This window comes from Peromyscus eremicus, chromosome X (genome assembly GCF_949786415.1).
Source record: "Peromyscus eremicus chromosome X, PerEre_H2_v1, whole genome shotgun sequence".
In the NCBI taxonomy this organism is placed as follows: domain Eukaryota; kingdom Metazoa; phylum Chordata; class Mammalia; order Rodentia; family Cricetidae; genus Peromyscus; species Peromyscus eremicus.
This window is the reverse complement of record NC_081439.1, coordinates 111,198,725-111,211,215: the sequence shown is the minus strand read 5'-3', so window position 1 is coordinate 111,211,215 and position 12,491 is coordinate 111,198,725. Positions and strand designations below refer to the sequence as shown.

General features: G+C 42.3%; 1 long non-coding RNA gene across 1 annotated transcript; it reads right to left on the bottom strand.

The window, feature by feature from the left end:
- Positions 1-3,481: 3,481 nt before the first annotated feature.
- Positions 3,482-11,955, bottom strand: LOC131899074 (uncharacterized). Its single transcript, XR_009376054.1, has 3 exons — positions 11,848-11,955; positions 6,148-6,279; positions 3,482-4,225 (listed from the first exon to the last, which is right to left on the bottom strand). It is a non-coding gene; the product is annotated as an uncharacterized LOC131899074 (long non-coding RNA).
- Between the last annotated feature and the right edge of the window lie 536 nt (positions 11,956-12,491).

The following is a 12,491-nucleotide window of genomic DNA, read 5'->3' as shown; positions in this document are numbered from 1 at the left end:
GTCACTGTGATATAAGGAAAGAAATAAAAGGGAACTAATAAGTAGAAGAGATAATGAAATATTAAAAGGATATGGAAACTTTGTCCTTAGTTAAGATCACTGGATGTTTCCAAACTGGAAAAGATAAAAAGACAGTGGAAAGCCTGAAGAAATCACAAAAGGTCTGAGTAAGTTATAGAAAGTATGGGAAAGATGAGAGATAGTGATGATACATGTAAGGTTAAAATTTCTAATGTCTAATGTCCTGTTTAGATCAATAGCATTCTCTTAAGTTGAAGATATGCGTTTGGTAACCTTCACAAGGACTGACATAAACAATCAAAATAGTTTACGCAAGACTTATTTAAAAGTGTTTGACTTTTGCCAAACTTTATTTAATGTTACACAAAAGTTAAAAGATACCAGACTGGTGTAACTGACCTGGGTTTTTAATAACCATACTTAGAAGCCTATACTAATGTGAATAGAGGGATTAAATGGGACTGCATTTTGGGCCTTGCCTTCAAAGGTCCTACAACTCTGGCAAGTCACTGTCTTCCTGATCAGAGAAGCTATGGAGACTGCACAGGGTGGACTCTAACCAGGGGACAACAGCATTTGTACATTTTATGAACAGAAGAGTTGATACAAAGAGAATGGTCTCAATGCTTCAAAAGAATGTTGTCAGCAATGCCTTGTGACTTATGTGCAACAAATAGCACAACTAATAAATGAAAGAAAAAGGACAAAGAAGGGCCCTCCTCCCAAGCATAAATGACCCCTGAGGACCAGACACTCAACTGGCTTTGACAGTAAAAAGAAAGTTATTTTAGGCCACCTGCATGGTCTTAAAGTAGTAGGAAAGTATAATCAAAGGTTAAAAATTATATATACATATAATAACTTAAAAATTATACACATAAATTTTAACCTTTGGTTGTATATAAATAATTATGTATAGGATATATATGGATCATATTCACCAGACATTACTTAGGTCTATGTGAGGTATTTGTTATAAACCATTTCTAATTTTTTTTTCTTGGTAAGGAAAATGCTGCATAGACACAGGACTTCAAACTTTAGGTCAATTTCAACACTGCAGCACCTACATGGGAACCTACAGTTGAGAGAGACAGACCCACTGTTCTAACCTAAAAATCATACACTAGTTAAATAGCTTCTGCTCTAGAAGCCAGCTGAGGGGAACCTCACACTAGGATTTTAGCCTTTCTAACAGCTATCAAAGTACCTGAAAGCAGATCCTGGGTTCATCACTTTCAAGTCAAGCCTTGGAGAGTGGGAGTGGGGGGAAAGACCTGAGGAGCCCAAAGGATGGGTGTTCTTGCGACCCTATGGAGGCTTTATAATGGACATTGACTTGAATATTTTTATTTTTAGACAGGCGTTTTTGTTCTGGCTTCTAGTGTTCTGCCTGGGGCTTATAATGCTGAGCTGTTATAAAAATTCATGCCTGTTTCTAGTGGGAAAGAATCAATCCCCTGCTCAGAGATCTGCAATTCCCTTCTCTCTCCTTTTTTAAAGTTAAATTTATTTTACATTTTTATGTGTATGGGTGTTTTGTCTGTGTCTTTTGTCTTCTGCAGAAGCCAGAAGAGGGTGTCAGATCCCATGAGACTGGAGTTATAGACAGTTATGAACTGCCATGTGGGTGCTGGGAATCAAATCCCCTGCAAGAGCAGCCAGTGTTAACCACTAAGCCATCTCTCCACACCCCACCCCCAACTCTTTTACCTTTAATTCTTGTCTCCCGGCTCCAGTGGAGGATTTCCTCACTATACCTGGCTACTATACAAATGAATTCATTGATATACTTTTGAGGTGTTTTACTTATATAGGCCCACCAACCACAACACCCAAAGCCCCTAAAATGATGTCAAAATTCTTTAACCCTCAACTAGTTATCTCCTAGAAAGGGAATGGTGAGACCAGGAGATAGGAGTTGGCTAGGTAATTTAGAGGCAAGAACATTGAAAGAACAATTCCAGGAATGTCTGGCTCCCCAGCAAAAACGTTCTGTTATCTCCTCCTACATGAGCACCTTTGCCTGGAGGATATATGAGACGATAAGACAGTAATCCCTTGAGGTGAACAGCTTTAGAATTGGATCTCTAGATTTTTATGGCAAAATTAGGTTGTATCAATTTCCCAATTTTGGTCCATCTCTTAAATGATATTAGGATTTCAGAATGAATGATGTTACATTCATTACTCAATGTATGCACATTGATCTGGCTGGACTTGTCAGTTGCCTCAGGAAGGCTGATTCATCAAAAACCCCAATAAAGAGGAGAGGAATGCTTGCCCCTTAATTGAGATAGTGTGCTTTTCCTTCCTAGAAAGCCCACCCTTGGTGTGGCAGCTTTTGGACCCACATCTATGCTATGCAGCTTGGCCAAGGTCTCCTGCTTGACTTAGACAACTCTCACTTTTTCCTCTCTCACCCTCCCTTGTACATGGCTATTTGTCCATCATATGGATTCTATAAACAGCACAACATGGTTTTCTCCCTTTTTCATCTTCCTTCTTTGGGCAGCTGAGAGATTTACACCTTGATCATCCTGGGGAATTTCTTTTAAATTGATAAAATTGTCCTTAATTCAATTGTCCTTCAGAGCCATTTCTTAAATTATTTTATTAATGAGACTAAGAACCTTAAGAGGGGACCCAAGTTCCCTGGTAGCATGTGATAATCTAGGCGGGGCTCCTCAAGTTTCCCATAACAGAAAGACACCCACAGGAACAATCCAAAAAGTGAACAGTTTTTTTTAAATAACTCATTTTATTTGTGTGTATGTGCATGTTCACCCAGGATAGAAGAGTGCATCAGTTCCCCTTGAGCTGGAGTTACAGGGGTCTGGGAGCCTCCTAACATGGGTGCTGGGAACCTAACTGTGTCTGGTCCAAGAGCAGCAAGCGTATTCAGTCTACATTATGAGTTCCTTTGGAAGGGTTTTTGGTGCTGCTTTTCTTCATGATTAGTGCACTGATGTCCTGGATAGTTTTGTCAACTTGACACTAGCTAAAGTCATCTGAGAGGAAGGAAGGAAAATTGAGAAAAATGTCTGAGGTCATAGGCAAGCGCCTAGCCCACTGTGTGGTGCCACCTCTAGGCTGGTGTTCCTGGGTTCTATAAGACAGCAGACTGAGAAAGTCATGAAGAGTGAGCAAGTAAACAGCACCCCTCCATGGTCTCTGCATTGGCTCCTGCCTCCAGGATCCTGCCCTGACTTCTTTTTTTTTTCTGCCCTGACTTCTTTTATGGATGGAGTATGATATGTAAGTGTAAGCCAAATAAAATAAACCCTTTCCCCCATCTTGCTTTTGGTCATAGTGTTTCATCACAGCAATAGAAACTCTAAGACACTGACATGTTCTGAATCCTAAACCAACACTATTCTTTGATGTGCTATTGAAAATGTGTCAAGTACCATACCAAAGAGATAAATCACACACAAGTAAATACACAGAGCCTATGATATTGCAGGAAATAGTGAAGAATATTTCACGCCATTTGAGAATGTTCTCATGTTAAACAATGAACAAATGAGACAAACCTTGAGTGACCTGTGTAGAAATTCTGACAGCTCTGTCGCTCTTCTCTCCAAACAGTTTAATACAGATCTAGGAGAGGGGAACCCTGCTTGTTATGGGGGAGGTGCCAGGTCAGAAACCACATGGAGGCGGAGGCCTCTAATCCCAGCATTTGGGATGTTGAAATGGGAAGTGGAGGCAGGCATGGGAAACAAAATCAGTCTAGCTTGATGGCAGATGTTTATAATCCCAATTTTTGAGCTGGCATGAGAATTGAAGGAGGCTATTAGAGGGGGAGGGGCATTCAAAAGGATGGAGAGGAGTCAACATAAAACTGAAAAGGCCATAAGGAAACATAATACTGTCTATACTAATTGGGAAAGTTTACACTGAGGCAGGCAAGATGGTATGGCTGTTAAAGCACTTGCCATGCAAGCCTGACCATCTGAGTTTGAGAACCGAACCCACACAAGGGTGGAAGGGAGAACTAACTCTGGAAAAATAGTCTTCTGACCACACAAATGCCATGCTCTGTGCACAAACACCCACATCTTCCTCATACCATCCTAATAAGTACAATTTAAAATTTTAAAAATAAAACGTGGATTAAGAAAAGAGGGGTCTTTGGATTACATGGTGACCTTCAGACTTCAAGCAACTGCTTCCTTTTCCAGTCTTCACCGAATGTGTCCTATGAATGAAGTTAACTATTAATGGAAAACAAATGGACAGGCTAAAAGAGTGGAGAGTCATATTTGAATGCAAAGTCCCCTATAAATTTCACTTCCAGGAAGAAAAGACCTAACTTATGGATTGAGGCCTTGGTTTCATCCAGGGGTGGGGGTGGGGGCTAAAAATGAAATAATGTTGAACTCATAGTTATTGGACAAAACTTAAAGCAGCCATATTCCCTGGTGCCTTTGTCTCTGTGTGGCACTCACCCCCGCCCCCCACCACAAATATGAAAGGCTAGAGAGAAGCGATCACAATGCACACATTTTTGGAACACTACTGCCATCATGAGGAAAGAACTTCCAAACTCCTGGCACTACTAGGCTTCTTTCCCATGATTCCTAGCAACAGCAGAGGAATGACTGGAGCTTCTTATGTGAGCTTTTTTGACTTCTAAGGCCCTAGGAGAGACACCGACTGTTGTGCTTTCTTGTTTCAGAACTAGTGAGGTACTTAGAGTGGACGGCTGTTGTTGGGACACAGTGGCACAGGACATTGTATGGCAGGGCCCAAGGTGAACAAGTGCAGAGGTACCCTGATAACACTAGTGCAGGTGCTCTGGGGCCCTTGTTTCCTGTTCCAGTCCCTTGGCACACAGAATAGAGGGCTTCGGTTTGATTGACAGTATGCTAAGCACTTTAATCCACTCCTGTCTTCTGAGTGCAATGCACAGGGCTGCCACAGAAGAAACAGTACATTTGCTAGCGCTGGAATGAACAACCCTCATATAAAGCAGTCCGTTAAGAACACAGAACTAAAGCAGACCACAGCCACAAGGAGAGAGGGCATAGAGCTTGCTCCTCACCTTTCCACAGGAAATTAAAAAAAAATTCAGTTCATTGCTTTGGTTTTATTTGGGGTATGTGTGTGTGTCAGGAGGTTGTTTTGATATTATGTGTATGTATGTGGCACGTGCAGGTGAGTGCAAGTGCCCACAGAAGGCAGAAGAGGGCATTGGATCCTTTGGAGCTGGGGTTACAGGCAGTTGTGAGTTGCTGTATATGGGTGCCGAGAACTGAGCTCAGGTTCAGGTCCTCTGAAAGAGCGTTCGTAATGGCTCTCCAGTCCCCCTCCCAACTCTGAGCTCTCCTTTCCTTTGCACCTGCTAGCAGCTAGATACTCCAGGAAGGTTAGTATCATCACCACTATCCTTCCATTTCCTGCTCCTGAAGTGAGGAGAGCTGTGCACTTGGTCTGGCCCCTTGGTCACTAGGCTTAAAAGACACTGCAATGGTACTTGACTCGTCTGTCGACAGAGAGAAGAGTTGGGAGGCCAGGCTTGGTTCTGGGCCTATTTGACCCCATCCAGACCCTTCCTTCCCCTAAGGTGCTAGAGCTAGCAGGAAGAAAAACTCTGGGCCGAGGAAATAATAATAACAATGTCATAATTATAAAATAATACTGTTATTATCTCATACATTACATCCCGACTACAGTTCCCCCTTCCTCCACTCCTTTCAGTTCTTTCCCCCACATCCCTTTCCTCCATATCTACTTCTACCCCTCCATTTCCCTTCAGAAAAGAGCAGGTCTCCCAGGGATATCAACTGAACAAGTTACAGTAAGACTAGGCACAAGGAATTTATGAAACTATCTCTGCACAATGGCAGTGTTCTGAGAAAAGCCAAGGAGTTTTGTGAGCAGGCTCTGTGTTCCCACCTTTCCAATTTGAACAAAACAAAACTGCCATTGGTAGTTACGCAGACTCCAGTAACTGGCGACCTTGTCTTTTTGCTTCCACTCTTAGACTTTAGCTTTTGGTTTCTGGTTGATAGTAATGGCAGATGTCCTGGGCAAGGGCCAGCATTGGAATTCTGGCACCACAGAAACGGAAAAAAAAAAAAAACCACAACAAAAGCAAGAGAGCTTTAAAGCACTCACCTTAATCAGGGCCCTTACTCTTAAGGAACACAATAGCCTTATGGCCATGTCTTCCATTTGCCCCCTTCTTCAGGCAGCAGCATTCTCTCCAGAGCTTTCTCACGATACCTCATTGCTTTTCTGAATACAGGCCTAGAAAGGTAAAGAAAATGCTGACACCTCAGGGCCCAAAGAACAGCGAATCACACCAGCGACTTGATTCTCATCCAGATTCAGTTTGCTAGTACCTTAGGCATCCTTTTCTGTATCTGACCTTGACACTAGGCCTTGTATGACTGGAGGGAAGCTCACTTCCAAGGTAACACTCTGAAAGCTACATAACACCCTACTTTGACTGGCACATGCATTGGGGAAAGCACACGATTTTTTTTCCTTTTTTTTTTATTAAGAGATTTTCCATTCATTTTACATATCAACCACAGATTCCCCTGTCCTCCCTCCTCCCACCCCTCAGCCCTCCCCCTCAACCCACCCTCCACTCCCACCCTCTCCAAGGCAAGGTCTCCCACAGGGAGTCAGCACAGCCTGGTACATTCAGTTGAGGCAGGTCCAAGCCCTGCACCAAGGCTGCGTAAAGTGTCCCACCATAGGCAATGGGCTCCAAAAAGCCAGCTCATGCACTAGGGACAGGTCCCGATCCCCTTGCCTGGGGGTCCCCTAAACAGTTCAAGCCAAACAACTGTCTCCTTTATATCCAGAGGGCCTGATCCAGTACCACAGGGGCTCCTCCACCACTGGTCCACAGTTCATGCACTTCTACTAGTTTGGCTAGTTGCCTCTGCACTCCTTCCAATCATGGTCTTGATATCTCTTGCTAAGAGAATCCCTCCTCCCACTCATCGACTGGAACCCTGGCGCTCTGCCTGGGACCCGGCTGTGGATCTCTGCATCTGCTTCCATCAGTCACTAGATGAGGGTTCTATGATGTCAGCTAGGGCATTCAGCCATCTGATCACCAGAGTAGGTCAGCTCAGGCACCCTCTCGACCACTGCAAGTAGTCTATGGTAGAGTCATCTTTGTGGATTCCTGGGGACCTCCCCAATACCCTGTCCATCCCTATTCCCATTGTGCCTTCACTCATCACGGTATCTCCTTCCGTGCTCTCCCACTCTGCTCCTGATCCAGCTAGAACCTCCCGCTACCCTAAGCTCTCATTCCCCTGTCCCTTACCCTCCATTACCCTCCCTCAGCCTCAGCTTGCTCATGTAGATCCCATTCACCCCTCCCTCACTGGACAATCCCTGTGTCCTCCCAGGGTCTTCCCTACCAGCCAGTCTCGCTGGAGCTGTGGGTTGCAGTCTAATTATTGCTCGCTCCACATTTAGTATTCACTTATGAGTGAGTACATACTGTTTGTTTTTCTGAGTCTGGGTTACTTCACTCAGGATGATATTTTCTAGTTCCATCCATTTGCCTGCAAACCTTATGATGTTATTTTTTTCTCTGCTGAGTAGTATTCCATTGAGTATATGTACCACATTTTCTTTATCCATTCTTTAATTGAGGGGTTATCAAGGCTGTTTCCAGGTTCTGGCTATTACAAATAGTGTTGCTATGAACACAGTCGAGCATGTGTCCTTGTGGTATGATTGAGCATTCCTTGGGTATATGCCCAGGAGTGGTATAGCTAGGTCTTGAGGAAGATTGATTCCCAATTTTCTGAGAAACCGCCATACTGATTTCCAAAGTGGCTGTACAAGTTTGCATTCCCACCAACAGTGTGGGAGTGTTCCCCTTGCTCCACATCCTCTCCAGCATAAGCTGTCTTCAGTGTTTTTCATTTTAGCCATTCTGATAGGTGTAAGACGGTATCTCAGAGTCATTTTGATTTGCATTTCCCTGATGACTAAGGATGTTGAGCAATTCCATAAATGTCTTTCAGCCACTTGAGATTGTCGTGTTGAGAATTCTCTGTTTAGATCTGTACCCCATTTTTTTTGAAAGATATATTACAAACTCTATTTAAAATCATGTAATATGAGAAAGGCAATTCAAGAACTTTACATTTGTCCTTATGAAGTTTAGTGACTTAATCAAAATCAAAATCAAATTGATTTCTTGGTCTTAAAGAAAAATCTACAAAGAATTCTACAAGCAGGTTAATAAAGCATTTTTATTTCCATCTGTAGTGCAAAACAAATTCACACCAAGGAACTTGCTGGCTTCCACACCATTTTTTTCCCAAAGGCCCAGATTTAAAGATACCAGTCTGGTCCCAACTGGAAGAGCACATCTGCCCAAATAAATTAGACTGACAGCTTCCTGTAGACAAAGAGCAAGTTTCCAACTTTAAGAGGGTATCAAGTCATGTTCCAATTTAATGTTAGACTAGCACACTAAGGGTGGAATTAGTACCTAAATGTTTAAGATGTGTTTTTAAATTTAGTGTATTTTGTTTCTAGTAGATTATTTTCTCCTTTGTGCATTGTAAATTTGTTTCCAATTTAACAACAACGAATTGCACCCGACCCTCAATTAAACCAATGAGTTACATTATTATTTGGGATACAACTTCTCATAGTTGACCCTTACCTTAATTATATGTGCTCAAATAAAATGACTGTAAATTAACATTCAGTTTGAGATGGAATTATACATAAATACTTAAATATGCTAGTATAATTTGTATGTATTTTGTAAAACCTGTGCCTCTATGCATGTGCACGCACATGTACATCTACACACACACTCCATATTGAACTGAATTAAAGTTGAAAATCAGGAAGCAGAAACATCTGACTCTCCCTCAGAAACAGTTGCCAGATGATGTGGCCTCCCTCTCTACTTATTGCTACTCCTTCATCATCAATGAAGCACCAAGGAAACAAAACTGCTCAGCTGTCAGTTGAGTTCACAGTTTACAATCACAAAGTCCTGCTTTGTTGGGGCTCAAATCAGTTACTCACTGGTGTCTATGCAAACCTGTATGGTGAGAAAAATCTCAAGACAGATGGTCTTTAAACTTAGCAACCTGACTCAGGAGAATCTAGCTAAAATTAGAACTATTTTAAGCAGTAAATTATATTAAAGACCCTCTCATTTAAAAAAAAAAAGCAAATAAACATTATGCTACTGTGTAAATAAGGACTGTAGCACACTTTGAACTTGTGTGTTTTGAAACCTGGTTTCATCACTGTGTTCCCATCTTGCTTAATTGTCTCCCTGTAAGTAAGCAGATAACAGTGTCTTTCATTTGCATTCTGGCCTTCTTAGGCAGCGATCAGCATTCTCTAAACACTGTATTTCTTTTTTTTTTTTAATTTTTATTTTGCAATACAATTCAGTTCTACGTATCAGCCACAGATTCCCTTGTTCTCCCCCCTCCCGCCCCCCATTCCAATCTCCTCCAGGGCAAAGCCTTCCCCACAGACTGAGATCAACCTCAGTCCAGGTAGGTCCAGTGCCCTCCTCCCAGGCCGAGCCAAGGGACCCTGCATAGGCCCCAGGTTTCAAACAGCCAACTCATGCAATGAGCACAGGACCTGGTGCCACTGCCTGGATGCCTCCCAAACAGATCAGGCCAATCAACTGTCTCACCCACTCAGAGGGCCTGATCCAGTTGGGGACCCCTCAGCCATTGGTTCATAGTTCATGTGTTTCCGTTCGTTTGGCTATTTGTCTCTGTGCTTTATCCGACCTTGGTCTCAACAATTCTCGCTCATATAAACCCTCCTCATTCTCGCTAACTGGACTCCCAGAGATCCACCCGGGGCCTAGTCATAGATCTCTGCATCCAGATCCCTCAGTAGTTGGATAAGGTTTCTAGCACTACAATTAGGGTGTTTGGCCATCCCATCACCAGAGTAGGTCAGTTCGGACTGTCTCTCGACCATTGCCAGCAGTCTGTTGTGGGGTGTACCCCATTTTTTAATTGGACTGTTAGGTATTTTAATGTCTAGTTTCTTAAGTTATTTATATATTCTGGATATCAGACCTCTGTCAGATGTGGGGTTGGAGAAGATCTTTTCCCATTCTGTAGGCTGTCTTTTTGTCTTATTGACCATGTCTTTGCCCTACAAAAGCTTCTCAGTTTCAAGAGGTCCCATTTATTAATTGTTGCTCTCAGTGTCTGTGCTACTGGTGTTACATTTAGGAAGTGGTCTCGAGTACCAATCCATTGAAGACTACTTCCTAATTTCTCTTCTATCAGGTTCAGAGTAATTGGATTTATGTTGAAGTCTTTGATCCACTTGGACTTAAGTTTTGTGCATGGTGACAGATATGGATCTATTTGCAGTCTTCCACATGTTGATATCCAGTTATGCCAGCACAATTTGTCGAAAATACTTTCTTTTTCCATTGTACAGTTTGGGCTTCCTTGTCAAAAATTAGGTGTTCATACCTGTGCGGATTAATGTCAGGGTCTTCAGTTCGATTCCATTGGTCCACATGTTGGTTTTTATGCCAGTACCAAGCTGTTTTTTATTACTGTAGCTCTATAGTAGAGGTTGAAGTCAGGGATGGTGATGCCTCCAGAGGTTGTTTTGTTATACAAGATTCTTTTAGCTATCCTGGGTTTTTTGTTTTTTCATATGAAGTTGAGTGTTGGTCTTTCCAGATCTGTGAAGAATTGTGTTGGGATTTTGATGGGGACTGCATTGAATCCATAGATTGCTTTTGGTAAGACTGCCATTTTTACTATGTTAATCTTACCTATCCATGGGCATAGGAAATCTTTCCATTTTCTGATATCTTCTTCAATTTCTTTCTTCAGAGAATTAAAGTTCTTATCATAAAGGTCCTTCACTTGCTTAGTTAATAGTTATCCCAAAGTATTTTATATTATTTGTGAGTAATATAAAGGGTAATGTTTCTCTAATTACTTTCTTAGTCCATATGTCATTTGCATATAGGAGGACTACTAATTTTTTTTAGTTAATCTTGTACCCTTCCACATTGCTGTAGGAGTTTATCAGCTGTAGGAGTTACCTGGTGAAATTTTTGGGGTCACTTATGTATACTATCATGTCATCTGCATATACTGAAATTTTGATTTTTTCTTTCCAATTTGTATCCCATTGATCTCCTTTTGTTGTCTTATTGTCTAGCTAAAACTTCAAGTACTATATTAAATAAATGTGGGGAGAGCACACAGCTTTGTCTTGTTCCTCATTTTAGAGGAATTGCCTTCCGTTTCTCTCCATTTAATTTGATGTTGGTTGTCAGCATGCTATACATTGCCTTTATTATGTTTCAGTATGTTCCTAGTATTTCTGATCTCTCTAGGACCATTATCATGAAGAAAACAAACACAACCAAATGAGTCTACTCCACTAGAAGACATAACCTACTCCAGAGCTTTGGATGTACTTGAGACTCCAAACACACGTGCTTTTATACATTGTGACTCTTGGAACCGACCTGTCCTACTGGTTCACGGTTGCAACGAGGGTTTCTTAGATGCAACGACATTACATAAAGACCTTGTAACTCTTGCTGCAAGGGGCAGGAGAAGGAGACAAGAATTCTCAGGAACTTTGCACTTATCTGGGTATTTTCCCCAGATCATGCTCACAATGGGTGCCAGGCAGGACTTTCAGTGCTCTTATCTCCCAGCCAGCGAAGGTGCACTCTAAGTTCTTCTTAAGGTAGTATTCTAGGACAGAATCGAATGTTTAGACCAAAATGTGGCTAAAGACATTCCAAACACAAACACGGGGGCGTTGAGAGGTGAGAAAGACCCCCAAAGACATACAGACCTCTAACAATCTCTGCTGTAACACCAGGCGTGCTGTCCCGGATATGTAGGATCGGCCTTCTCTCATGGGAATATCCCAAGATGCCTAGGAAGCCGTAAGGCAGGAAAGTGTAGCCGTAAGGCACACCGACTAATCGCAAAACTGTCGCACTGTGAGCAAAGATCGAGGTCTGTGAAACTAAACAGGACTCACATAGTACATGGACTAGTCCAAAGCATCTACATGTAGGGACTCAAAGAAATGAAAATGATTCTGGTTCGTTCATTTACTGTGGGAGTTTCCCCGCAGGATTTTTTTTTTTCTTGTTCTTATGAGCTAGCCGGTGAGGGTCCCCTCTAAGTCCTTCGCTCTTCAGGTGGTGGTAATCTATAGACTAGAAATCAATTTCCAGATTCTTAGGGTCTGGGTCTTTAGAGAATGCAAGGAGGCCCAACTGAGAGCTTCTTACAATTCGCTCCCTGCCTTGTTTTTCCCCACCTCTAGGACTCATGAGAAGGACATTTCAATGGGACAAAAGGAACAGAACAAATCTCCTCATGATGGCAGTAGAGGTCCTACTGCACCTGCCACAACATGGCACCCGCCCTTCGTGTCTGAAAAAAAAAACAAAAGGGAGGGAAAAAAAAAAAACAAACCAGCAGTTG